The following is a 27,306-nucleotide window of genomic DNA, read 5'->3' as shown; positions in this document are numbered from 1 at the left end:
TTTCTAAACCTAATGCAATAAAGGAAATCCTAACTAACCAGCAACAATGATAAACCCACAATGCAGTGTCACTCTACAATGTAGACTTCACCATGAACAGAAATAAATGTGAAACATGAAACTAGCTCCTAGTTAACTATCAATGACAAACATGCATTGCATTGTCACTCTACAACTCACATTTAATCATCAATAGATCTAACAAAAGAACACAACGAGTAAATGCAGGAAAATAAAGACAACATCTAAGTAAATGCAACTAAACAAAATGTAATATAACAATCTAAAGAACATAAGAACATGACTGTAAGAATCAACATAAAAGTGAATTACAACTTAATAATTCAAACAAACAAACAAAGATAAATCCTAATTACCCAACCACTTCTTCTCTTCTGTTACGATCATTCACCGCACAACTACGCCCGCCGTCACACGGAAGCCTGGATCAGAAACTCCTTCACCAGCAAGCAACAACATTTTCGGCAGAATACTCAGCTTCGGCAATCAATGATGGCTGATCTCTGTATCTTTTGGAACGACTATTGATGAACGGAATGGAACTAACAACACCAGTGAAACTCCATCAAGTGCTGAGATGAACGGAATAATGGAACCAACAACACCAGTGAAACTCCATCAAGTGCTGTGATGAGCAGAATGAAACCGTGCGCCTTGGAAACTCCCTTCGGCGTAGGGCTAAAATGCTGAAGATGGCAGAGATATGCAGATCGAGATGGGATCAGTAGCGCCGGGGAAACACCCTCAAGTGTTGCTGATGAAGTGAATGGACTGCCGCTGTCGATCGGAGCTCTCTCCGATCCCTCCTCCTCTGAACCCTAATGGGGAAACTCCCTCCAGTAGAGTAATCGGAAGACAAAAAGAAGATGACTCACCGGGAGAACTCCCTCAGCGAGTTGAGCTCGATCGGAGATGGTTGTCGTCACTTACAACCGCCAGAAATGCGTCGCCCCTCGCCGATTGGATCAAATCGTAGAGGAGGAAGAAGAGGAATGTTGTCCGGCCGGCGGTAAGGGAAGAGAAGCCGCCGGCCGGAGAAGTAAAGGAAGAAAGGGGGAAGATGGCCGCGTGCCCTAGCCGCGCGAGAAGAGGAAACGCGAGCCAAGAGAGGCCCACAACTGTGTCGTGCGAAGAAGGGTTTAGGGAGAGAGTTTCTTAGTGGATCGGATGGATCTTGGATCTTGATCAATGGTCCAGATTACTTTCTTACAAAACAAGATGCATCTTTTAGATAAAATATCAGAAAATATAGGAAAAATTATATCAAGGCTTCAAATAAATCTCAACTCATAAAATATGATATAAATACGGAATTAAGCATATGAGATGATAAAAATATCAAGTCCAAGAGGCAAAATAACATACAAAAAATGTAGTTATCACGTCACCCTCGACGGTTGGCGATGGCTGTGGCTTCGGGAATGTGAGGGCAGCGGCGGCTGTGTCGGAGGTCAGCAATGAAGAGGAGATCGCGGTGACGGTGAGATCGGCAGGAGAAGAGGAGGAATGGGGAAAAAATGAGATTGTTTAGATTTATATATGTAGTTTATTAAATAAATAAACTCCCACTTTATTGGTACTCGAAATAGGCTTTCTCTAAGCTTAATCGATTTACCCTATTAAATGTGTCATACCGACTCCATTTATATTCTAAAAAATTTTCAGAAAATTCTACCTCCCAAGGAAGCGCCGAAAAGTCGATGCATTAACACTTTAAAGACAAAGCAGCGAGAGCGACGAGGAGCGTCTTTCGCGGAGGAGTCGCGAAGGAGGAGTCGGAAATAGGTTTTTGTTCGTTTGAAGAGTCACAGAGAAGTGGGTTTTAGGTTTTTTTTCATGAAGTTAAAAAAACTGTTGTGTTTTTAGTATTCAACAACATTTAATAGACAACAGTTTAATAAAACTGTTGTATATTATCACATAAGCAACACTAAAAGACAATAGTTTTTTAAAACCGTTGTCTTTGACACACATTAGACAACAGCGTTTTGAAAAATTCTTGTTATTTAAAAAACATTATGGTGAACAACAACAGTTTTCAATAAAACTCTTGTTAAATGGAAAAAATACAACAATTTCTTGAAAAACTGTTGTCTATTAGGTATGGTTAAATCCAAAAATTCTTGTAGTGTGATTCGATTATTTTTTTTGGTTAAACCTAATGTTATTTTAGGAAATTAAATATTGAATTTCATTAAGAGGCTTTGTCGAGGCAGTGGTGGATGCTCCCATACCCAAGAAGGTCATGTGCCTCGCCATGTTTGACTTGGGAGCCAATTTTCAAAATAAATATTTAATTGAATTTGTAACATAGGTAGATTTGGATCAATAGTGTTAAGTTCCGCTTGTGATCCAAGTCTAAACCATTAAGAACAGATAAGTTAAATTTGGAATCAATAATGTTAAGTTCCATTTGCGATTCTGAATTTAATTTCTAAAGAACACAATAGGTTGTTAGGAAAGGTTCGACACTTGTACAAAATTTTTGTACAGTGGAACCGGTACGATCTTTCTAGGACCAACCAACACTAGTGTAATTTATTAGTTAAGATAAACTAATACCTAATTACACTAAAACCACTCCAATGGTTTGTCCCATTCCATCTTGGTTGTGAGCAACTGTTTATAATTTATAAGGATCTGATAACATGATCTTCTGCGTGTCTCCTCACACCATGTTATCTATAATATAAATTAAATCGATAACTACACTTAGCATAAATGTAGGCATTTGACCAATGTGATTCTTATATGTTTATACAAAAAACTAGACTTTTAGTATACACTCTAATAATCTCCCACTTATACTAAAAGACCATGCTGCCATATACCCTGCCATACATCTGATTCCTAATCTTTCAACATATCCATCAAAAGCTCTTGACTTAAGGGCCTTAATGAAAGGATCTCCTAGGTTATCATCTGATGCAATCTAGGCGGCAACAACTTCTCCTCGTTATACGATGTCTCATATTGAGTGGTACTTGCGCTCTATGTGTTTACTTGCCTTATGGGCTCGTGGTTCCTTCGAGTTTGCTACTGCACCACTTATTATCACAATACACTGTAATAATTTTTGGGCAAATCAGGAATCACATCTAAGTACATCATGAAGTTTTTGAGCCATACAGCTTCTATGGCTGCCTCAGAGGCTGCCACATACTTAACTTCCATGGTGGAGTCCGAAAAGCATCTATGCTTATCACTCCTCCATTGTTATGGCTTTACCTCCTAAAGTAAACACAAAACCCTGAGGTTGACTTACTATTGTCCCTATCTGATTGGAAGTCAAAATCTGTGTAACCCACAGGGATCAAATCATCTGCTTGGTAAACCAGCATATAATCTCTATGCTTTACGACAGTCCAATGTCCCTGTCTTGGATTACTTTGATATTTGCTAACCATGCCCATGGTAAAATAGATACCCGGTCTCGTGCATAACATAGCATACATTAGGCTTCCAATAGTTGAAGCATAAGGAACTGCCTTCATATCTTCTATCTCTTTTGATGTCTTCGGAGACATCTCTTTAGATAAAGATACTCCATGTCTAAAAGGTAGAAAACCTTTCTTGGAGTCTTGTATGCTAAAATGAGCTAGGATCGTATCGATATATGAAGCTTGGGATAAGCACAACATTCTTTTCTTGCGATCCCTTATTACCTTGATCCCGAGAATATGTGCGCATTCTCCCAAGTCCTTCATATCGAATTACTTGGACAACCATACCCTTACTTTCGACAACACTTTGATATTGTTTCCAACTAACAAAATGTCATCTACGTATAGTACAAGAAATATCACCACGTTTCCATCACACTTCTTCTTTACACAAGATGCATCCGAACACTGAATAAATTCATACGACTGGATTACTTCATTAAACCGGATGTTCCAAGACCTTGAAGCTTGCTTTAGTCCATAAATAGACCGATTGAGCTTACATACTAGATGCTCTTTGCCCTTTGCAATAAACCCCTCTGGTTGCTACATATGGATGTTTTCTTCAAGACTTCCGTTAAGGAAAGCTGTCTTGACATCCATTTGCCAAACCTCATAATCCATATGAGCAGCAATAGATAAGAGTATCCGGATAAATTTAAGCATAGCTACTGGCGAAAAAGTTTTCTCATAATTAATTCCCTCTTTCTGAGTATACCCCTTCGCAACAAGCCTTACATTGAAGGTTTCCACCTTCCCGTATGTCCCTCTTTTTCTTTTGTAGATCCATTTACATCCAATAGCTTTTATACTATTTGAAGGTTCTACTAGCTCCCAGACTTTGTTAGAATACATAGATTCTTTTTCTGAATTCATTTCTCTTTGCCAAGATGTTGCATCTTTATCTTAAGTGCTTCGTCATATGTACGGGGATCAGGTTCATGTTTACCTGGGATCAAGTCCGATGACTCTCCCAAAAACATGAATATTTCAGGTTGCCTAACAACCCTCCCACTACGACGAGGCACTATCTGTAGTTGTGTATCATTTGTGACACGTGTTACAGTTTCTTGTGGTATCTTATCTTGTACTGTTGGTACTAGATTAGACGTGTCCTTTATTATTTTCTTAAGAACAAGTTTACTTATAGGCTTGAGATTCATTACATAGTCCTCTTCTAAAAATCGGGCATTGGTGCTAACAATAACCTTCTGATTTTTAGGACTATAAACCTCCTTTCGTTTCTCTTGGATAACCCACAAACAAGTGAACTCCTGCTCAATGTCTCCCTTCAACATATATGCTGGACTACCCAAATCCGAATATGCTTCAGACTAGGCTTAAGCCCATTCTATAATTCTATGGGAGTAGAGGGTTCTGACTTAGAAGGTACTATGTTCACTTCCGTTTCCAGAGTATATCCTCAAAACGAATTTGGTAATTCTGAATAACTCATCATTGATCTAACTATTTTCATAAGAGTCATATTCCTTCGTTCTACCACACCATTCTGTTGGGGTGTACCAGGTGTAATCAGTTGGGATTGAATCCCAACTTCTAATAAGTGACTCCTGAACTCTCCTAAGAGGTACTCGCCACTACGATCTCACCGTAGTGTCTTGATACTTTTACCATGACATTTCTCTACATCATCCTTGTACTCTTTAAACTTATCAAAGCACTCAGACTTGCGGCACTTCAAGTAAATGTACCTGTATCTCGAATAGTCGTCTATAAAATAGATGAAATATTTGAAACCACCTCTTGCCTAGATAGTCATAGGTCCATACAAATCAGAATAATTCCAACACATCTTTGGCTCTTTACCCCTTAGTCTTAAAAAGTCTCTTGGTCATTTTTCCTTCCAAGTAAGACTCGCAGGTTGGAAAGTTTTTCACCACCAATGAACCCAAAAGTTCATTGGCTATTATCCTTTGAATCCTACTCAAGTTAATATGACCTAGCCTTATATGCCAAAGATATGATTGGTTCATTTCCGAAGGTTGCTTTCTCTTATTAGAGTTAGAAGATGTGTTATTAATTTCCATTTGTTGCATCGTGGGAGTTTTTGGATTTAGAATATATAAATTGCCAACCAACGTACCAGAACAGATAACTTCCCTATTTTTCTTGATAACAACTTTGTTATCAAAATAGACAGAATATCAAGTTCTTTGAATAGTTTAGAAACTGAAATCAAGTTCTTTTTAAAACTTGGTACGTAAAGATAATTTCTCAAAATCCATATTTTATTCCTATCAGAGGATAAACATCTCCCATTGTAACAGCTGCTACTTTTGTAGTAGTGCCCATATAAACGGTGATTTCCTCTTTATATAGTTGTCGGGTTTTCTGGAACCCCTGCAATGAATTGCAGACATGATCAGTGGCTCTCGTATCTACACACCAGGTACCGGTAGATAACACCACTAAACATCTTTTAACAACTAATGAAATACACCTTTATTGTTCTCATTTCTTAGAGCACAGTCTACCTTAGTGTCCAAGTTTTGTTTCCAATCATTATAATTGGGACTACTAAGTCTATTCTATAGTATAACAGTTAGGGGATTGAAAAACATTTGAAACCCTAAGAATCACAAAAATATTTGATCAAGGCCAACACCTCAAAATCCCCGTGAATTTTGTATGTCACGTTAGTGTGGACGTATACAAATTCAAACATTTGTAAGAGGAGATTTTATCCATTAATTTTATTATCTTGTCAACATGTCTTTATGACAAATAAAATTAATAGTTGGTCTGTCTTCGATCAAATATTTGGTCAAAACTTTAGAATTTAAAATAATATTAATTCCTCAAAACAATATCATTTAAATTCTCCAACACCTCAAACACCGTGAATTTTGTATGCCACGTTAGTGTGGACGTATACAAATTCAAACATTTGTAAGAGTAGGGGCTTACCCATTAATTATCTTGTCAATCTTAAATTACCTCAAACACCATAAATTTTGTATGTCACGTTAGTGTGGACGTAGACAAATTCAAACATTTGTAAGAGGGGGTTTTACCTAGCTTTATGAAAAATTAAGAGTTGGTTTTCCTTCGGTCACACAAATAATAGCAGTGACTCCGTTGGGGAGGATACTATTAAATGCGCCTAAGTGTATACCATTACTTAATATTTAGTCCAATAAATAGGATTGTGCCTGTCACACCCCCAAAGGAGTCCCTACCAGACAAAATTTCGGCAGCATCTCCCCTGTACCGGTGACAATCTGAAGCATAATTACAAACAAAATATATATCAGCCACATGCGGCTGGAATATATACACAACCACGCAGTTAATAATCTCAGCCGACACGGTTGGACAAATATAACAACAACCACACGGTTATATATATTTCTATCAGCCCACTCGGCTGAAATCAAAACCAATAAAGCGAAAAAACATAAAACAAGCCCATACAAAACACATCAAGACGCTACTAGCCGGCTAGGCTTTATACAACAACCACAACAACACAAATACAACAACACCACCAAATACACCAAATACACCGAATGCACCGAATAACGAGTACAAGTAAAACATAAGCGGAAACCCGAAACCCTCTTCGGATGTGACGTAGGACCCGGCAGACAGGATACTCCGAGCGACACTCCAACCATCTACCTGAAAACATAAAGATATACATGCGGAGGTGTGTATAGGTAACTCAGCGGGTAATAGAAAAGATAGTGCATGGTCTATAAATAAACATAGAGATCTAAGGTATACAGTCTCAGTAGGGAATCAAAGAACATGATCCTACTATCATAATCAATGCATCTGAACATATCAGACCTACTAACCTGACATACATACTGTACAAACCACAACCGACATAATGATAGATACATACCCAATCTGAAATCGACACCTGGTACAATGGTTAGTAAACTCACCAGATCTGCAACAGACCTACTCGTGACACCTATGCAATATAAATACGACTGCAAATACATGTAAAATAAATGACATGTATTCAGCATGACAACCATATGCAACAATCATATCGCAAACAAATGCAACATACCACAAACACATGCAACTAGTATCTACTAGGCATATATGGAAACATATCTCCAAAGATGCACCGCGCATAAAATGCCAATGTGCATGCATGCTCCATGGTCACCCCCGCCACCTCTCTAGACACCGCGACCCCTGTATGGCCGAGAGCCTTGGGTCTGTGACAAACCGTACAAGCCTCACACACGTAACTGCTATAAAGCGACTGAGGCGACAGTATATTATGTAGTTATCTAACTACATAGCTAAGGGTCCCTGACCACTCACAACTCAAGCTCCCTGACTACTGTACCCTCAAGTTCCACTACTCCAGAGTGGTCGAGGCTGACAGAGTAAAAACACTGAGCAGCTGAGTAAGCGCGACAGGACATGACATAGCTTCCATTCCTCAGCTACCACCCTCCATCAGTGGTCGAATGGACAACTATAAAAGACTGACGATCCCCTCAACCACAAGGGAGACAATAATCGTCAGATGTAATGAATGATGAACATGATATATATATATATATATATATAATCATGATATCGACACTGTCATCATCAATACAACCTCCAAACCACATAAGCACTCCACAACATGAATATAATCATCATGATACCTCCATATATCCCACCAAACACATGTATACCACTACACATGTATAATCAATCATGAATCCTCCAGTAAAAACACAACAAACATGTGTATATACCCCCAAACATACAATCAACACAACTCCTCCAAAACTACATGACAAAACGTATGTACACACAACATGTAAATGCACAGTCAACAAAATGACTCCTATAACACATATCCACCTATGTACAGTCCACACATATACCCAATCAGCATGGTAATATCAACAACCCGACAATCCCTACAAGACATACTCTACACGTGTAATCACAACAGAGTAGATAGCAAGAGTTGAGACTGTATATGAATTAAATGGTACACCTCAAAGATCAAGCATAAGTCGCAAGCAGGAAATCAACAAACAAGCACGATATAAGATAAAGCGGCCTAATCATCCAATAATAACCATGCACTAAGTTTCAAAGAAACTATATAGAGGCAAAGGAAGAAATACCCGCCTTTATCTGTCGACCGTGATAAGGTAAATCCCACATCATGATGATCGTCCTATACCAAAGTCTCAAATCCGGATCAAGGTGAAGAAGTGCCTACTGCTAGCATCCGTAGCCGGAGCAAGGTGAAGGTACCGTCCTCTTAAAACACATAACCCTAATCAATCCTCAATCTGAATATATACAACTCAATTACATGCCAACAATCTCATGCATTTCATAATCAATTCTTATGAAACTAAACACAAATCCATTCATACCTCTTACCCTGAGATTTAGTAGAAATTCAACAGCACTCAACCATATGACTCCCTGTCCATAAGCCCTAAGAGCGCGCACACACCTATCCTTCCAAGAAACAATCCAAAACTCCAATCATATATCAAAGGATTTGCTGAAACCCTAATTCACAGCACTAATCTCACCTCAACAGAACCTTACCTCAATCCAGATGCCCCAGATCATGATTTGTTGCTGAAGAAAATCACTACTGGAGCCCAAATCCAGATTCGTAGCAACTTCCCCTCCAAATGCACTGTGAAGAACAAGAGCTACTGACCTCTGCCGACATTGGTGATCTATCCAGTGGTGAACTCGAACAGCAACCCTCCTCGCCATAGAAATCGCCACAGCTTCTGGTGACCAGAACCTCCTCGTCAAGCCAGGGAATGGCTGGAACTAGGTATTCCGGCGATCAGAGGCCCAGCTCGTGCGTGAGGTGAAGTAAGATCCAAGCTAGAGGTTGATTTCCCCCCTTCTTGACTGAGAGTACCTGCGCAAAGGCGATCTAGGGCACGGTAGAATAGGGGTCTTGGATGCACATTCCCGATGTAACGACCCGACTCCTGGGTACTAATCTGTGAGCCGGATCGCTACATTAACTACTGAAGCTACTGTGCGGAAAACTGGGTAAAATAAAATTTCACTAACTGACTAGGTTAATCTGACAACTGATACACCATGCTGTTATAAAGAAGTATTCAAGACCCTTTCCGGTTGGTGTACATGTGCTAAGGAGGATACTTGACCTCCCATCTGAGCTAGGAACTCAGAACTAACTTCCCAGCTAGCAGCTGATCGATCCACGGATCGATCACCTTGCTACGATTCTGTGCCCTGCTGGATCGGTCTGTATCCATCTGGATCGGTCGGCTGACCGATCCAGGAGAAGGAATGGCACTGGATCGGTCTGCTGACCGATCCAGTTTCTGATAGTCTGAAACGACATCAGAATTTCTGATTTCCAGCACTGATTCGTGCCAAAAATCGCATACACAAGTTCTAGATACATGAAAACACTCTAGCACGTAAATAATAACATTCTAAACATGATAATCTAAACAAAACATAGTTCACTAAGCTATAACACCTAGCAACAAGGCTAAGTCATAAAACTAGTCATGTTAAGTATCAAAATTGAAATGGAAGCGTATAGATCCCCAAGGATCTTTATTCCAAACCCCTTGCTCACACACATCATCGTAGCATCGCCCTCCAGCCTCCGCTAGTCCACTTTTCTTTTACCGGTATCTGCAGTATAAGAAAAGTAGCATCTGTAAGCTTAAAGCTTAGTAAGAAACCATCTACCTCACTAAAACATGCAACGATGCGATTATATTTTTAAATCATGCTGTTTGAAACATACTGAATATGCAAGCATGGCATGGTATCATACAAAGCATAAACTGGAACTGAAACATGGCATAGCATAGAAACTGAACATGAAACTGAACTAGTCATACATATATCTAAATCCGTACATGAACTCAAATCATGTAAACTGAACCTGAACTGAACTGAAAGCTAAATTAGTGTTCTCATCACTAGTTTCAAATTTGAAAACTATACATATAATAGATGAAAATACTAAACATGCTGTTGGGCCCTGGCAACTGTACTTACTGTGCGAGAACCGGGATTGCAAGTTCCGAATCCAGCAGGTTACTAGGTTATCTGAACCTAGGGACGATCAGGAGTCCAGCCCATGGATATCTGATCCAAGTACAGTGCCAACTGAATAAAAGTAAAATACTAAATACTGTTTTATTTTACTTTGCTGTTCTAGGTTATCTGAACCTTGAGCTAGGTTTTCTGAACCTAGAGGCTACTGTGGGAGCCCACCCAATGGATATCTGATCCATATAGCTGTAATAACTGATAATAAACTGAATAAAATATTTCTAATACATTTTACATGTTGTTAGGACGCCTACTAGTGCATCCTTCTGAACTGGGCATTCTACCGAATGCTTGGTGTGTACTAAAAGCACACCCTAAAACTGAAAACTGTAAAATTACTGAACTAACGCCAAAACTAACAAGCGAGAGCAATTATACTGCAGGTGAGGGGTTTCTTACCTCAATCGTAAGGTTTTCTTACGATTCTAACCGCTAGGTTTTCCGAAAAATTGCTCCGTTCGACGAACCGCTTACGTCCTCGCGTTCCTCTCGCGGAGAAGAACCGACTTCGTGTTGGTGTTGTCGCCGGAAAGTGAACACACGATCCTAGGGAAGGAACCCTAGGTCTCCTTTGCTTTGTTTGCTGCGCCGAGAGAAAGAAACGGGAGAGGGAGAGGAGGCTTCGGTGAGGAGAGAAAAAAGCCGAACCCAAAAATAAAATAACCCAACCCCAACTTAAGTTTATATTTATATTAAATGGGTATCTAGGCCCAACTCAAATATAAATATAAATGTTTCCCTTCTCTTTCAGCACGGCCCTGCTGGGTTCACTGGTTACTACCATTATCCCTTACACCATAGGTCTCGGGTTCGATTCCCGCCTAAGCTATTTGCGGTTCTAATTATTTTTGCTACTTCCGCTACTCGGAAAATTCCGGAAAAATATCTAAAAATTCCAGAAAAATCATAAAATAATTCTAAAATAAATTCGGGAATTTTTCGGGCTTTACAATCCCCCATACCTTATAAAAAGTTCGTCCCCGAACTTAAAACAATTCTGGGTACTTCTGTCTCATGCTGGCCTCTGTCTCCCAAGTCGCCTCTGCTGCTGTGTGATTTTGCCAGCTGACTTTGACTAATGGTACTTCCTTGTTCCGTAATTTCTTTACTGCTCGGTCTATTATCTGAATAGGCCGACTGTCATAGCTGAGATCATCACGGACCTGTACCAACTGGGGCTCAATCACCTGGGTGGCATCTGGAATATGCTTCTTCAGCATGGAGACATGAAATACGTTGTGGACAGCTGACATCTCCTGAGGTAACTCTAGCTCATATGCTACCTTGCCCACTCTCTTCGTGATAAGGTATGGTCCCACATATCTGGGAGCTAGCTTACCCTTCTTCCCAAAATGCATGACTCCCTTCATGGGAGCTACTCGAGGAAACTGATCCCCAACCGAAAACTCTAGGGTCTTGTATCGGCAGATAGCTCTTCCGACGGCCTCAGGTCTGCCTCTATCCTCCGCGAATCTGATGGTCTGTGGTATCTCGCTACTAGATCTGCTCAAGCTCTAGTTCCTTCCGCCACCACTCTCATACCAGACAGTGATCTGCACCTCCGCCCATAGAGTGCCTCATAAGGTGCCATGCCGATAGTGGCTCGATAACTGTTGTTGTATGCAAATTCCGCTAGACTCGATATTTGCACCAACTTCCTTGAAATCTAGGGCACAAGCCCGAGCATATCTTCAGTACTGATTTACTCACCCCGTCGACCATCCGTCGAGGATGGAAAGTCAGGTCAATTTTAACTGGTGCCCATATGTACACACTTCCGTAGTGTGATGTAAATCTCTGTCTGATATAATGGTTCATGGGACTCCATGCAGCCTGACTATCTCCTTGAGATACAACTGAGCTAGCTGCTCCATGGAATAGGATATTCTGATAGCTAAGAAGTGGGCTGATTTAGTCAACCTGTCGACTATTACCCAAATGGCATCAAAACCATTCGTGGTTCTGGGTAATCCCACTATGAAGTCCATAGAGATATCCTCCCACTTCCATTCTGGAATCTAGATCGGCTGCAGAGCTCCTCCTGGTCGCTGATGTTTTGCCTTAACCCTCCGACAGGTTAGACAGATGCTGACGTATCTGGCGATATCTCGCTTCATCCCAGGCCACCAAAATCGTTTCTTTAGATCCTGATACATTTTGGTGGAACCAGGATGCATCGCATAGGGAGTCCTGTGAGCCTCGTCTAGAATCTATTTTCGTAGTTCCTCCTGATCTGGAACACAAAGTCTGTCACCACAGTACACTACCCCACTGGCGGACACTCTGAACTCTCCACTTTCTGATTCTGCTAACCCTTGCTTGATTTTCTGGATTTCAGGATCCTGCTCCTGAGCTGTCTGGATATCATCAAGCAAGGTAGATGCTAAGGACATAGTGGAAAGCTGCCCGACTATAAGCTCGAGACTAAAAGCTGTAATCTCCTTCCTTAGGGGTGGTGACATAGCTGCTAAAGATAATAAGGTAGCACTGGACTTCCTGCTGAGTGCGTCTGCTACCTTATTAGCTTTCCCTGGATGGTAGAGGATATCTATGTCATAATCCTTGACCAGCTCTAACCATCTGCGCTGTCGCATATTCAGATCCTTCTGAGTAAAGAAATACTTCAGACTTTGATGATCTGTATACACTCTACACGAGCTCCGTATAAATAATGTCTCCAAATCTTGAGAGCGAACACCATTGCCGCAAGCTCAAGGTCGTGAGTAGGATAGTTCCTCTCATAATCCTTGAGTTGTCCGGAGGCATAAGCGATCACCTTGCCCTGCATCAGGATCGCTCCTAATCCCAATTTAGAGGCGCCACTGTAGATGTCAAAGCTGTCCGTGTTTTCTGGTATAAATAGGAGCACGGTCAATCTCCGCTTTAGTTCGCTGAAGCTGCTGTCCTCCGTCCACCGAAATTTCTTGTTCTTCCCGTGAGAGCTGCTGGGGAGGCTATTCGAGGAGTCCTCACGACTTCCTGTAGTAGCTCGCTAATCCCGTAAAGCTTCGATTTCACCGCGCCTCGGTCTCTTCCAGCTACTTATCGCTTCTATCTTGTTGGGATCTACCATAACACCATCCTTGGAGATGATGTGACCTAGGAAGGCTACTTGGTCCAAAATTCACATTTCGTGAATTTGGCGTACGGTTCTCCTCAAGGATCTGCAAAACTGTCTTCAGATGCTCTGCATGGTCCTCCCGAGTGCTCGAATAGATAAGAATGTCATCGATGAACACGATGACAAACTTGTCTAAGTATTCTCTGAATACTCAGAGGTCCATGAAAGTAGCTGGAGCATTTGTCACGCTAAAAGGCATGATTACGAACTCGTAATGTCCGTGTCTGGTCCTGAAAGCTGTTTTAGGTATATCACCTTTCTTGACTCTAACCGGTGATATCCTGATCTAAGGTCAATTTTAGAGAACACCGTGGCTCCCTTTAGCTGGTCAAACAGTCATCTATTCCGGGAGAGGGTACTTCTTAATTGTGACCTGGTTCAAGGCACGGTAGTCGATGCATAGCATGCTTCCATCCTTCTTCTTCACGAACAACACAGTGCTCCCCATGGTGAGTGACTAGGCATATGAAACCCTTGTCAAGAAGCTCTCAGAACTACTCCCAAGTTCCTTCATTCTCACTGGAGCCATGCAGATGCGGTGCCTTGGAAATTGATTTGTGCCGGAATGAGCTCTATCTCAAATTCAATCTCCCGTGCTAAGCCCGTAGCTCTTCGTGAAGATCTGGTAGTCACAAACGACTCAACCTCTGAAAGTCGTTGGTTCTTGTCCCGGCCGGTGTTGACTACATTTGCTAAAAATCCCATGCATCCCGAATCCATTAGCTGCTGTGCGAGAAACTTCCGGCTTTTCTCTTTGGTTTTCCCATGTACTCAAACTGTACTCCTTCAGTTGGAATATGACCTGTTTACGCACTCTATAGAAGCGCCGTATCCGATCGAAAATCCATTCTAAAGATGACATCGTAGTCCGTCATTTCTAGCACCATCGATCACCAAAAGTTCTCTGTCTCGCTATAATGACCGCACCGCCCGAGCCTGTGTAGATGCCATAATGTCTCCCGAGGGTAGTGTTGTCGAACCGACTATTGAGTACCTCCGAGGTGTTTACATTTCTCCGCAAATGCCCGGATACATAAGAGTGGGTTGCCCAAGATCGAATAAGACAGTTGCATTATGTCAGTAAAATATTGACCTCTGTGACAACTGTCGAGGCATTTGCTACGCCCTCTCTGGTGAGAAAATCCCGCATTTGTGTTAGCTGTGGGGGCTTCTAATCTGCCCTGACCGATCTGTGGACCATCTAAGGTCGCATACATCGTGTAGTCTACCGGCCGAGCTCCATCGTATCACCGAGGTCGAGGAAGATCTTGTTCGGCATCGCTAGCCATGTGCCCTTCCCCCACATTCAAAACAACTCGCACTTGCGGCAAACTCTCGGATGATGTTTCCACAAGTAGTACATTTGGGATGTCTGGAATGTTTTCCACTGGTCCTCCTTTTGGGTCACTGCCTTGCATTTTCCCTTCCGGTTGGAGCTATGTCCCTGTTGTTTCTGCTGAGTACCTGAGCTAGCTTGTCCCTTGGGCTCTGTGGAAACCTGCTTCTGCTGGGTGATATTGTGCTGATAGTGCTCGGTGATCAGAGCACTACTCACTAGCTCCTCTGTGGTTTGTGGCCTATGAACGCCACCAGCCACATTCATTGCGATCTCTGGTCTGAGCATCTTCAGCATCAAGCGTACTCGTTCCTTCTCTGAGCTGACTAGTTCTGGACACAAACGGGTCAACCTGTTAAATTTCTTCATGGCCTCCTGAACTGATAGGTTGCCCTGACGAAATTCTGTAAACTCGTCATAGTGTCGGTTCGTGACCTGCATGTGAAAGAATTCCTCGAAGAATTCTTTCTCGAAGTTGGCCCATGTTATCTGGTTTACTGGCCACTTCGATTTAATCCGCTCCCACCACATCCGTGCATCTCCTGTTAAACAGAAGGAGGCACACTTCACCTTTACGTGCTCTGGCCAGTCTAGAAGTTCCATCGTGCTTTCTAGTGTTTTAAACCATGCCTGAGCATCCCATGGTTCGCTTGTGCCTGAGAAGTTCTCGGGCTTAATTCTCTGCCACTGGATAAGGTAAGCTTCTCTCTTAGCCCCTGCTACTGGGGCCACTGGGACTGGTACTGCAGGCTGAGCTGGTACTACCTCTGTGATTACTGGAGTCGTGAGGTTCGGTACTGGAGTGACCGGGGGAGTAGTCTGCTGGTTAGCCTTTAAGGAGGCTATCTCCTGTTGCTGATCAGCTAACTGCTGCTGTAGCTGAGCCACTAGTGCTGTAAGGTCTGGGGGAGGCACTGAACTGCCTGCCTCATGCTGGGGCTCAGCCGCTGATGCTTTCTTAGCTGGACGTCCTCGTACCATTTTCTAAATAGCAGAGAACACATATATATAACTAGGCTATCATGTTATAGTTAACTACTGGTAACATGTTAATTACTACCACTGTAAACATGAATTAATTAACTACCAACATGAGAGCAAACATGAAAGCACCTATAACTGATATGAAAGCTGAAAACAAAATTGAGTGAGAGATGTTCTTACTTGGAAGCTGTAGGCACAATGTTGATGTGTGTGTAGGAAGTAAGGAACTTGCTCTGATACCACTCTGTAACGACCCGACTCCTGGGTACTAATCTGTGAGCCGGATCGCTACATTAACTACTAAAGCTACTGTGCGGAAAATTGGGTAAAATAAAATTTCACTAACTGACTCAGTTAATCTGACAACTGATACACCATGCTGTTATAAAGAAGGATTCAAGACCCTTTCCGGTTGGTGTACATGTGCTAAGGAGGATACTTGACCTCCCATCTGAGCTAGGAACTCAGAACTAACTTCCCAGCTAGCTGCTAATCGATCCACGGATCGATGAACTTGCTACGATTACATCGCCGGATCGGTTCGGACCGATCCAAGAAAGGTCGGATCGGCCAGACCGATCGGTGTGTCTAGATCGGTCTGCAGACCATCCTGCACCGGAAACGCCGGATGCCTTCGTTGATGTTGGATCGGTCACCGATCGATCTGTGAGACATGAGGCTATCAGATTCATCTCGGATCGGCCGGTGACCGATCCAGAGAAGGATAACCGGATCGGCCGATCGATCCATTCGATAGTCTCAAACGACATCGAATTTCGATTTCAAGACCGATTCGTGCCAAAATCGCATACACAAGTTCTAGATACATGAAAACACTCTAGCACGTAAATAATAACATTCTAAACATGATAATCTAAACAAAACATAGTTCACTAAGCTATAACACCTAGCAACAAGGCTAAGTCATAAAACTAGTCATGTTAAGTATCAAAACTGAAATGGAAGCGTATAGATCCCCAAGGATCTTTATTCCAAACCCCTTGCACACACACATCATCGTAGCATCGCCCTCCAGCCTCCGCTAGTCCACTTTTCTTTTACCGGTATCTGCAGTATAAGAAAAGTAGCATCTGTAAGCTTAAAGCTTAGTAAGAAACCATCTACCTCACTAAAACATGCAACGATGCGATTATGTTTTTAAATCATGCTGTTTGAAACATACTGAATATGCAAGCATGGCATGGTATCATACAAAGCATAAACTGGAACTGAAACATGGCATAGCATAGAAACTGAACATGAAACTGAACTAGTCATACATATATCTAAATCTGTACATGAACTCAAATCATGTAAACTGAACCTGAACTGAACTGAAAGCTAAATTAGTGTTCTCATCACTAGTTTCAAATTTGAAAACTATACATATAATAGATGAAAATACTAAACATGCTGTTGGGCCCTGGCAACTGTACTTACTGTGCGCGCATCCCTACGAGACCCGGGATTGCAAGTTCCGAATCCAGCAGGGTTACTCTGAACCTAGGGACGACTGTGCCCATGGATATCTGATCCAAGTACAGTGCCAACTGAATAAAAGTAAAATACTGAATACTGTTTTATTTTACTTTCCTGTTCTAGGTTATCTGAACCTAGAGCTAGGTTATCTGAACCTAGAGGCTACTGTGGAAGCCCACCCAATGGATATCTGATCCATATAGCTGTAATAACTGATAATAAACTGAATAAAATGTTTCTAATACATTTTACATGCTGTTAGGACGCCAACTAGTGCATCCTTCTGAACTGGGCATTCTACCGAATGCTTGGTGTGCACTAAAAGCACACCCTAAAACTGAAAACTGTAAAATTACTGAACTAACGCCAAAACTAACAAGCGAGAGTAATTATACTGCAGGTGAGGGGTTTCTTACCTCAATCGTAACGTTTTCTTACGATTCTAACCGCTAGGTTTTTCGAAAAATTGCTCCGTTCGACGAACCGCTTACGTCCTCGCGTTCCTCTCGCGGAGAAGAACCGACTTCGTGTTGGTGTTGTCGCCGGAAAGTGAACACACGATCCTAGGGAAGGAACCCTAGGTCTCCTTTGCTTTGTTTGCTGCGCCGAGAGAAAGAAACGGGAGAGGGAGAGGAGGCTTCGGTGAGGAGAGAAAAAAGCCGAACCCAAAAATAAAATAACCCAACCCCAACTTAAGTTTATATTTATATTAAATGGGTATCTAGGCCCAACTCAAATATAAATATAAATGTTTCCCTTCTCTTTCAGCACGGCCTTGCTGGGTTCACTGGTTACTACCATTATCCCTTACACCATAGGTCTCGGGTTCGATTCCCGCCTAAGCTATTTGCGGTTCTAATTATTTTTGCTACTTCCGCTACTCGGAAAATTCCGGAAAAATATCTAAAAATTCCAGAAAAATCATAGAATAATTCTAAAATAAATTCGGGAATTTTTCGGGCTTTACACCCGACGAGCACTCGGCGTCCATGACCCGGAGAGGGAAGATTGAGTGGTTGGATGGACTCGATCGATCGGTGGAGGAGAAGGGAGGCTCGGTGGCTACACGACGCCGGCGCGATTAAACTGCCCGCGGTAGAGACGCTAGGAGCAGAGAACAACCGGAAAACTCGCTAAAAGGCTCAATAGAGGAGAAGGGATTCACACCTCGAGAGGGAGAGGAAGGAGGGGGCGGTAGCACGAGGAGGTCGTCGGCGTCGGGGAAGAGGAGGTCGCGCGAGAGAGCCGGGAGAGGAGATCGGGGAAAGAAGGTCTCGGCACGAATTGGGGGAAGAAAAAGGATCGGGGGAAATAAAGGGAAAAGGGAAATAAAATAAAACTTTTGTTTAATTTATTTAAACCCTAAGTTTAATCCTTAATTAACTCCCATTTAAATGGGTATCCCAAACAGCCCTCCACCGTATCCCGAATCCATCTTCTCAAAACGGATCATACAGACTCCGTTTAAATCCCAAAAATTTCTAAAAATTCCTAAAAAATCCAATAAGATTTTTCGTCCAATGACATTTATTTTAAATTTTACGATATCTTACATTCTCCCCCACTAATAAAAATTTAGTCCCCAAATTTACTGCACAACTCAGGGATCCTCATCCAATGATCACCTCCAAACAACATACTCCCATACCACTCTATCCAAGTATGATGAACAAATCTCCAACCGTAAAGAATGACTCTGTGGGTTATGAGCTCACCCTACTTCCGCTACACCCACTCTACAATCTACCCAACTACGGAAAAATCAACTACCTCTGAAATCCAAAATCCACTATCCTCAGATCCTCCAACATCTATATAGGACGGTCAAACTATCCATCAATCTGAGGGTAAAAATCTATACTAAAATAAAACTTTGAGCCCAAAGTCTGTTGTAAAATCGATCAAAACCATGATATGAAATCGCTGAACTCCATCCAATACAATACTCAGACATACATCATCCAGTCCGGAAATCCCTCTAGAGTATAATCCTACTACTCAATCCAAAAGAATCTGTCCTACAAATCGATAGCTAGGGAGCAAGTCGTCGCACATCAATGATTACCCAAACCAAAATATCCTCTCCAAGTCTTGGATAATCCCACAACAAAATCCATCATAACATGCTCCCAACTCCACTTCAGTATCCAAATCAACGGAGATAATCCTACTAATCACTGATGTTCAGCCTCCACTTGCTGACATAATAGACATCAAGCTACAAAATCCGTGATGTCTTTCTTCATATCGTTCCACCAATAAGAGTGCTCCAATGTCTCCACACATCAGATGTCACCCGAATGTATCACAAATCCAGATCAAGGTGTTTCCTGCAGTAACTCCTCCCGGATAAGAAGTGACTCGAAAACACACACAATCTCCCATAGAAATAAAGAATCAAATTCTCATTTCATGATAATTCAAACTAGTGGCACGTGACTACTCCGCTCATACTACATCAAAACTGCACCAAACCTCGGGTATGATACATCTGTGTAGAGTACAAATCCGTCTACACTAGAAAGTAATACTAAGACGGGTGCAGTTATCAACTTCTCGTTTCAACTCCTGAAACTGAACTCGTAAGTGTCTATCCAGAAAAATTTCATACTCATCCTGAACAGTCCAGTCAACGGCATAAATGCTGGAGAAAACCCTCAACTAAACTCCGGTAATATCCAGCCAGACCTAAGGAATAGCGAGTCTCCTGTATAGACCACGACTACTCTAAACTGGTAACAAACTCTATCTCCTATAGATCCACAAGTGTACCCCTACTGGTCACCATGTGTCCCAGTAATCTCACAAAAGACAATCACAATACACGCTGCTGAACTTCACATATAGATGTCCCCGTCGAAACATCTCTAGATCTATGCTAAGATAGTGTACGTAAACCACCTCGGATCAGGAATAGATCACAACATCGTCAATGGAGACAATGAAAACTGATCTAAACACCCTAATAATACCAAATACATCAAGTCCATGAAAACATAACGTCTAGGGTACTGAAAGCCTAAACGATAAAACCATAGACTTATAATATCCGTACAACAGGCACACCCAACCGTAAGATCCCCGACAAATCTGTGATCTGATTACGAACTATAAATCAACAAATCCATATATATGACAGACATACCACACTCCATGTCATTATCAACCTCAAGTATCAAATAGTATATCATCAAGTCAAATATCCACTAATAAATCATCAAAAGACAACATATCACCACACCTGATCTCTCAATATTCACCAATCAAAATCATTCTCAATATCAATCAATCATACCAGATAGTTTTCTAAACAATGATAGAGAAAAAGGAAAGCATCCAACCTTCAACACCCATAACCAACATACTAAATGTATCCAAAAATCTTTGCCAAATCTCATCATCTCATCCTTTCCGATAATCAAATATCCACAGTAAAAGAATGTCAATCCAAAGTCAAAGGATCACACAACCTGCTGACTAAGAGTCTACCCATCAAGAAGATATCTCCACCACCCTCATAATCATCCTATATATGTCCCTCAACAAATACCGATAAAAGGTCAAACCCTCTTATATGAGATATAGACTGCACGATCTGGTAAAATGATCACATGGTCAAGGTCTTGAGCCACCAGATAGAGACAATGTTAGCTGAGTCATCTAATCATTGTCTTGTACCCCATCATACTGTGATTGCTCCACCCTGAGGTCAACCTCCAGTATCGAGCAATGAACGCAAAGATAGAGGAACGCTACAACTAAATAGCTGATCAAAATATTTGTCAATCGACGCTCTACCCCTCGAAGATCATCATCTGAAATTATACCTAGTTACGGTCGGACCTCCTAGGTATTACTCAACTAACACCACTTCCTCCACACCATTGCGGGGTATATATCACTAAGTACATCATGGATATCAAATAGTTCCATGAGTCAGGATCTCCCATGGAACAATGTTAGGCGAGTCGATTGATCATCGCCTTATAATCCATCATGCTAACGAAGAAGTAGGGAACTACTCTCTCTCCAAACACCTCAAGGAAATCACTAAGCGATGACCTGATCTCTAAAAACATTCTCTGCTTCTTCCTTCACGTGGTACCAGGTCACGTAAAGGTTAAGCAGCTAACTTCAACTCTCTCATGTCAGTACAAATCATATATCCAAATGTACTCTCCAACTCATATACCCTAGTAACGGCTGTATCTCAAAGTGTTAAGCAAATAGCTTTACACTTTTCCACACCGTGCGGTGTCCTATCTGAATGTATCTTCTAAGTCCTCCAACTAGGTACAGACAACCCATGGTCAAAATCCCCATGGATTAGGATATGTCAATCCTCTTTAAACTGATCAAGCCGACAATGGTGTACGGCTAACTCAGTCCTCCCCATGACAGTACAAGTCATGTACTCAAGTATATCTCCCAAAATATCTAACCAAGCATGAGTATCCCAAAGATAGGAATCTCTAAAAATAGAGTAAGTTGATCTCCTACTGATCGGATCAACATAAATAAATCGATCCACTACTATATGATCCAACAAGAGTACATCAATCCTCCACTAATCAAACTAAGGTAAATGATACGCAACTACCTAATTCAACAAGGGTGATAAGTCAAATCGAAACTACATAAGTCGACCAAGTAAATCAATCCTAAACTGACCGAACCAATAAGAGTAAATCGATACTCTGCTAACTGAGTCAACATAAATATACAGATATCATCCACTACCCAATTAATAGTAATAGAGACTAGTATGTGACTCTGACTCTCAACCAACTAATAGTAACAGACACTAGAACTACTACTAGCATGATATGACAAATCCCCTAAGACTGTAATCCTTGATCTCCAGTAGGTCAACCGTGATCAGTGATTGACCCAACACATGAAATGCATGGTACAAACAAATAGGCAGGTACTAATAGAAGAGTACTAACACATGTCATAAGAAACGATCATGGACAACAGTACATATACCAACAGAAATGTATGATAACCATATGCATACATACCTCCTATAGCATCGAGATGTCCTGCAACTGCCTGGTCCCAAAACCCGAAAGTCACATCAAGAAAATCGAAACACAAAATGCCAAAACACGAATAATAGGTATCGTAAACCTGCTCTGATACCACTAAATTGGTATCAGATAAATCTCGAAAATCCAAAACACATAGCAAGTATCGTATACCTGCTCTGATACCACTAATTGTCACGCCCCCAAAGGAGTCCCTGCCAGACAAAAATCTGGCAGCATCTCCCCTGTACCGGTGGCAATCTAAAGCATAAGTACAAACAAAATATAAATCAGCCACATGCGGCTGGAATATATACACAACCACGCAGTTAATAATCTCAGCCGACACGGCTGGACAAATATAACAACAACCACGCAGTTATATATATTTCTATCAGCCCACTCGGCTGAAATCAAAACCAACACAACGGAAAAACATAAAACAAGCTCATACAAAACACATCAAGACACTGCTAGCCGGCTAGACTTTATACAACAACCACAACAACACAAATACAATAACAACACCAAATACACCGAATGCACCGAATAATGAATACAAGTAAAACATAAGCGGAAACCCGAAACGCTCTTCGGATGTGACGTAGGACCCGGCAGACAGGATACTCCGAGCGACACTCCAACCATCTACCTGAAAACATAAAGATATACATGCGGTGGTGAGTATAGGTAACTCAGCGGGTAATAGAAAAGATAGTGCATGGTCTATAAATAAACATAGAGATCAAAGGTATACAGTCTTAGTAGGAAATCAAAGAAAATGATCCTACTATCATAATCAATGCATCTGAACATATCAGACCTACTAACCTGACATACATACTGTACAAACCACAACCGACATAATGATAGACACATACCCAATCTAGAATCGACACCTGTTACAATGGTCAGTAAACTCACCAGATCTGCAACAGACCTACTCGTGACACCTGTGCAATATAAATACGACTGCAAATACATGTAAAATAAATGACATGTATGCAGCATGACAACCATATGCAACAATCATATCGCAAACAAATGCAACATACCACAAACACATGCAACTAGTATCTACTAGGCATATATGGAAATATATCTCCAAAGATGCACCGCGCATCAAATGCCAATGTGCATGCATGCTCCATGGTCACCCCTGCCACCTCTCTAGACACCACTACCCCTGTATGGCCGAGAGGCATGGGTTCGTGACAAACCGTACAAGCCTCACGCACGTAACCGCTATAAAGCGACTGAGGCGACAATATACTATGTAGTTATCTAACTACATAGCTAAGGGTCCCTGACCACTCACAACTCAAGCTCCCTGACTACTGTACCCTCAAGATCCACTACTCCAGAGTGGTCGAGGCTAACAGAGTAAAAACACTGAGCAGCTGAGTAAGCGCGACAGGACATGACATAGCTTCCATTCCTCAGCTACCACTCTCCATCAGTGGTCGAATGGACAGCTATAAAAGACTGACGATCCCCTCAACCACAAGGGAGACAATAATCGTCAGATGTAATGAATGATGAACATGATATATATATAATCATGATATCGACACTGTCATCATCAATACAACCTCCAAACCACATAAGCATGCCACAACATGAATAGAATCATCATGATACCTCCATATATCCCACCAAACACATGTATACCACTACACATGTATAATCAATCATGAATCCTCTAGTAAAAACACAACAAACATGTGTATATACCCCAAACATACAATCAATACAACTCCTCCAAAACTACATGACAAAACGTATGTACACACAACATGTAAATGCACAGTCAACAAAATGACTCCTATAACACATACCCACCTATGTACAGTCTACACCATATACCCAATCAGCATGGTAATATCAACAACCCGACAATCCCTACAAGACATACTCTACACGTGTAATCATAACAGAGTAGATATCAAGAGTTGAGATTGTATATGAATTAAATGGTACACCTCAAAGATCAAGCATAAGTCGCAAGCAGGAAATCAACAAACAAGCACGATATAAGATAAAGTGGTCTAATCATCCAATAATAACCATGCACTAAGTTTCAAATAAACTATATAGAGGCAAAGGAAGAAATACCCGCCTTTATCTATCGACCGTGATAAGGTAAATCCCACATCATGATGATCGTCCTATACCAAAGTCTCAAATCCGGATCAAGGTGAAGAAGTGCCTACTGCTAGCATCCGTAGTCGGAGCAAGGTGAAGGTACCGTCCTCTTAAAACACATAACCCTAATCAATCCTCAATCTGAATATATACAACTCAATTACATGCCAACAATCTCATGCATTTCATAATCAATTCTTATGAAACTAAACAAAAATCCATTCATACCTCTTACCCTGAGATTTAGTAGAAATTCAACAGCACTCAACCATATGACTCCCTGTCCATAAGCCCCAAGAGCGCGCACACACCTATCCTTCCAAGAAACAATCCAAAACTCCAATCATATATCAAAGGATTTGCTGAAACCCTAATTCACAGCGCTAATCTCACCTCAACAGAACCTTACCTCAATCCAGATGCCCCAGATCATGATTTTTTGCTGAAGAAAATCACTGCTGGAGCCCAAATCCAGATTCGTAGCAACTTCCCCTCCAAATGCACTGTGAAGAACAAGAGCTACTGACCTCTGCCGACATTGGTGATCTATCCAGTGGTGAACTCGAACAGCAACCCTCCTCGCCATAGAGATCGCCACAGCTTCTGGTGACCAGAACCTCCTCGTCAAGCCAGGGAATGGCTGGAACTAGGTATTCTGGCGATCAGTGGCCCAGCTCGTGCGTGAGGTGAAGTAAGATCCAAGCTAGAGGTTGGTTTCCCCCCTTCTTGACTGAGAGTACCCGTGCAAAGGCGATCTAGGGCATGGTAGAATAGGGGTCTTGGATGCACATTCCCGACGAGCACTCGGCGTCCATGACCCAGAGAGGGAAGATTGAGTGGCTGGATGGACTCGATCGATCGGTGGAGGAGAAGGGAGGCTCGGTGGCTACACGACGCTGGCGCGATTAAACTGTTTGTGGTAGAGACGCTAGGAGCAGAGAACTACCGGAAAACCCACTAAAAGGCTCAATAGAGGAGAAGGGATCCACACCTCGAGAGGGAGAGGAAGGAGGGGGCGGTAGCACGAGGAGGTCGTCGGCGTCGGGGAAGAGGAGGTCGCGCGAGAGAGCCGGGAGAGGAGATCGGGGAAAGAAGGTCTCGGCACGAATTGGGGGAAGAAAAAAGATCAGGGGAAATAAAGGGAAAAGGGAAATAAAATAAAATAAAACTTAGGTTTAATTTATTTAAACCCTAAGTTTAATCCTTAATTAACTCCCATTTAAATGGGTATCCCAAACAGCCCTCCACCGTATCCCGAATCCATCTCCTCAAAATGGATCATACAGACTCCGTTTAAATCCAAAAAAATTTCTAAAAATTCCCAAAAAATCCAATAAGATTTTTCGTCCAATAACATTTATTTTAAATTTTACGATATCTTACAGTGTCCCTTCAATTGAAGAAGATCACACACTCCTAAATAATTTTCTATAACCATCCATAAATGAAGTTTGATCTAGCGATCCGCAAACAAACTCATCCGATGTGGAGGGAGGCACTCAGAGCCAACACGCAAGTTTGTTGCATCACTTACACACCAGTAATGGAGACCGTGGAATTTATTTATAAATCCCTCTCCGACTTAGTTATTTAAGATGAGGATTTTAACATGCACATATACACATCACAGCAAATAAAAGTAATAAATATGGAAAAATAATTTTCCAACTATTATGACATTTTCCATCACTGTCCTTCGTGTGCTGTCAACCCTAGCTGCTGCCATCTTTAGCCACCACAATCAGGTTTAGTTGTCGGATCTATCTTGTTTCTTTTTTCGTTGCGCCTCTTGTCCTCAAATAGCACCACACCTTGCAAAGATACGATCCGCGACAAAAATAGAATTTTACATTTATCGATCCTATATTCCACGAAGGAATGTACATGTAATCTAGATCGAACAAAAAGTAAAATCCTAAAACTAATATAGCTCCTGCTATATTTAATACATACAATCATGCACACATATAAAATGCCCTCGATATGTCCGAGGGTCCAATCACACACAATCACAATAGGCCATAATAGTTGGAGCTTGCAACCACAGAGTTAATCTATTTGCACATCCTACTATTATCCTACCTAAAATATGCATGACATGTGCATAATTAAACTAAAACCAAACATAGAGGTTAAAACCTAGCTCTGATACCAGTTGTTGGTTGCTACTCGGAATATCATCCTAGTTCCCCTATACAAAAATTTGTACAAGCATAGAACTATCCTAGCTACCCATGTGTTCTACTAAAGTTAAATTTGGATTGGCAACGATGCTTAATATTATTAATCCAAATTTTCCCTTTAGAAGTTAAACTTGAATTGGGAACGAAACTTAACATTCTTACTTCAAGTTCAACCGATGTGATCTTCCTAAGTTAAACCATATTACAGAAGTTGATCAAATATCTATTTCAAAGATCGGCTTCCAAGTCAAACGTGGCGAGGCACTAGGCCTTCTTGGGTATGGGATCATCTACCACTGTCCAGACAAAGCCTTTCAAAGAAATCGGATATTTAAACTTCTCACAGTAAACAAGGTTTAACAATAGAGACCTCAAGAGAAACACATTATCGAAACATGAAATCAAAACGAAAATTGATAACAAAAATGATAATTAAAATTGATAACCTCTTGTATTTGGTTTTTCAAGATTTATATAAAAGATGAACTAG

This window comes from Zingiber officinale, chromosome 3B (genome assembly GCF_018446385.1).
Source record: "Zingiber officinale cultivar Zhangliang chromosome 3B, Zo_v1.1, whole genome shotgun sequence".
Taxonomy (NCBI): Eukaryota; Viridiplantae; Streptophyta; class Magnoliopsida; order Zingiberales; family Zingiberaceae; genus Zingiber; species Zingiber officinale.
The sequence above is the reverse complement of the archived record's forward strand: the minus strand, read 5'-3'. Positions refer to the sequence as shown.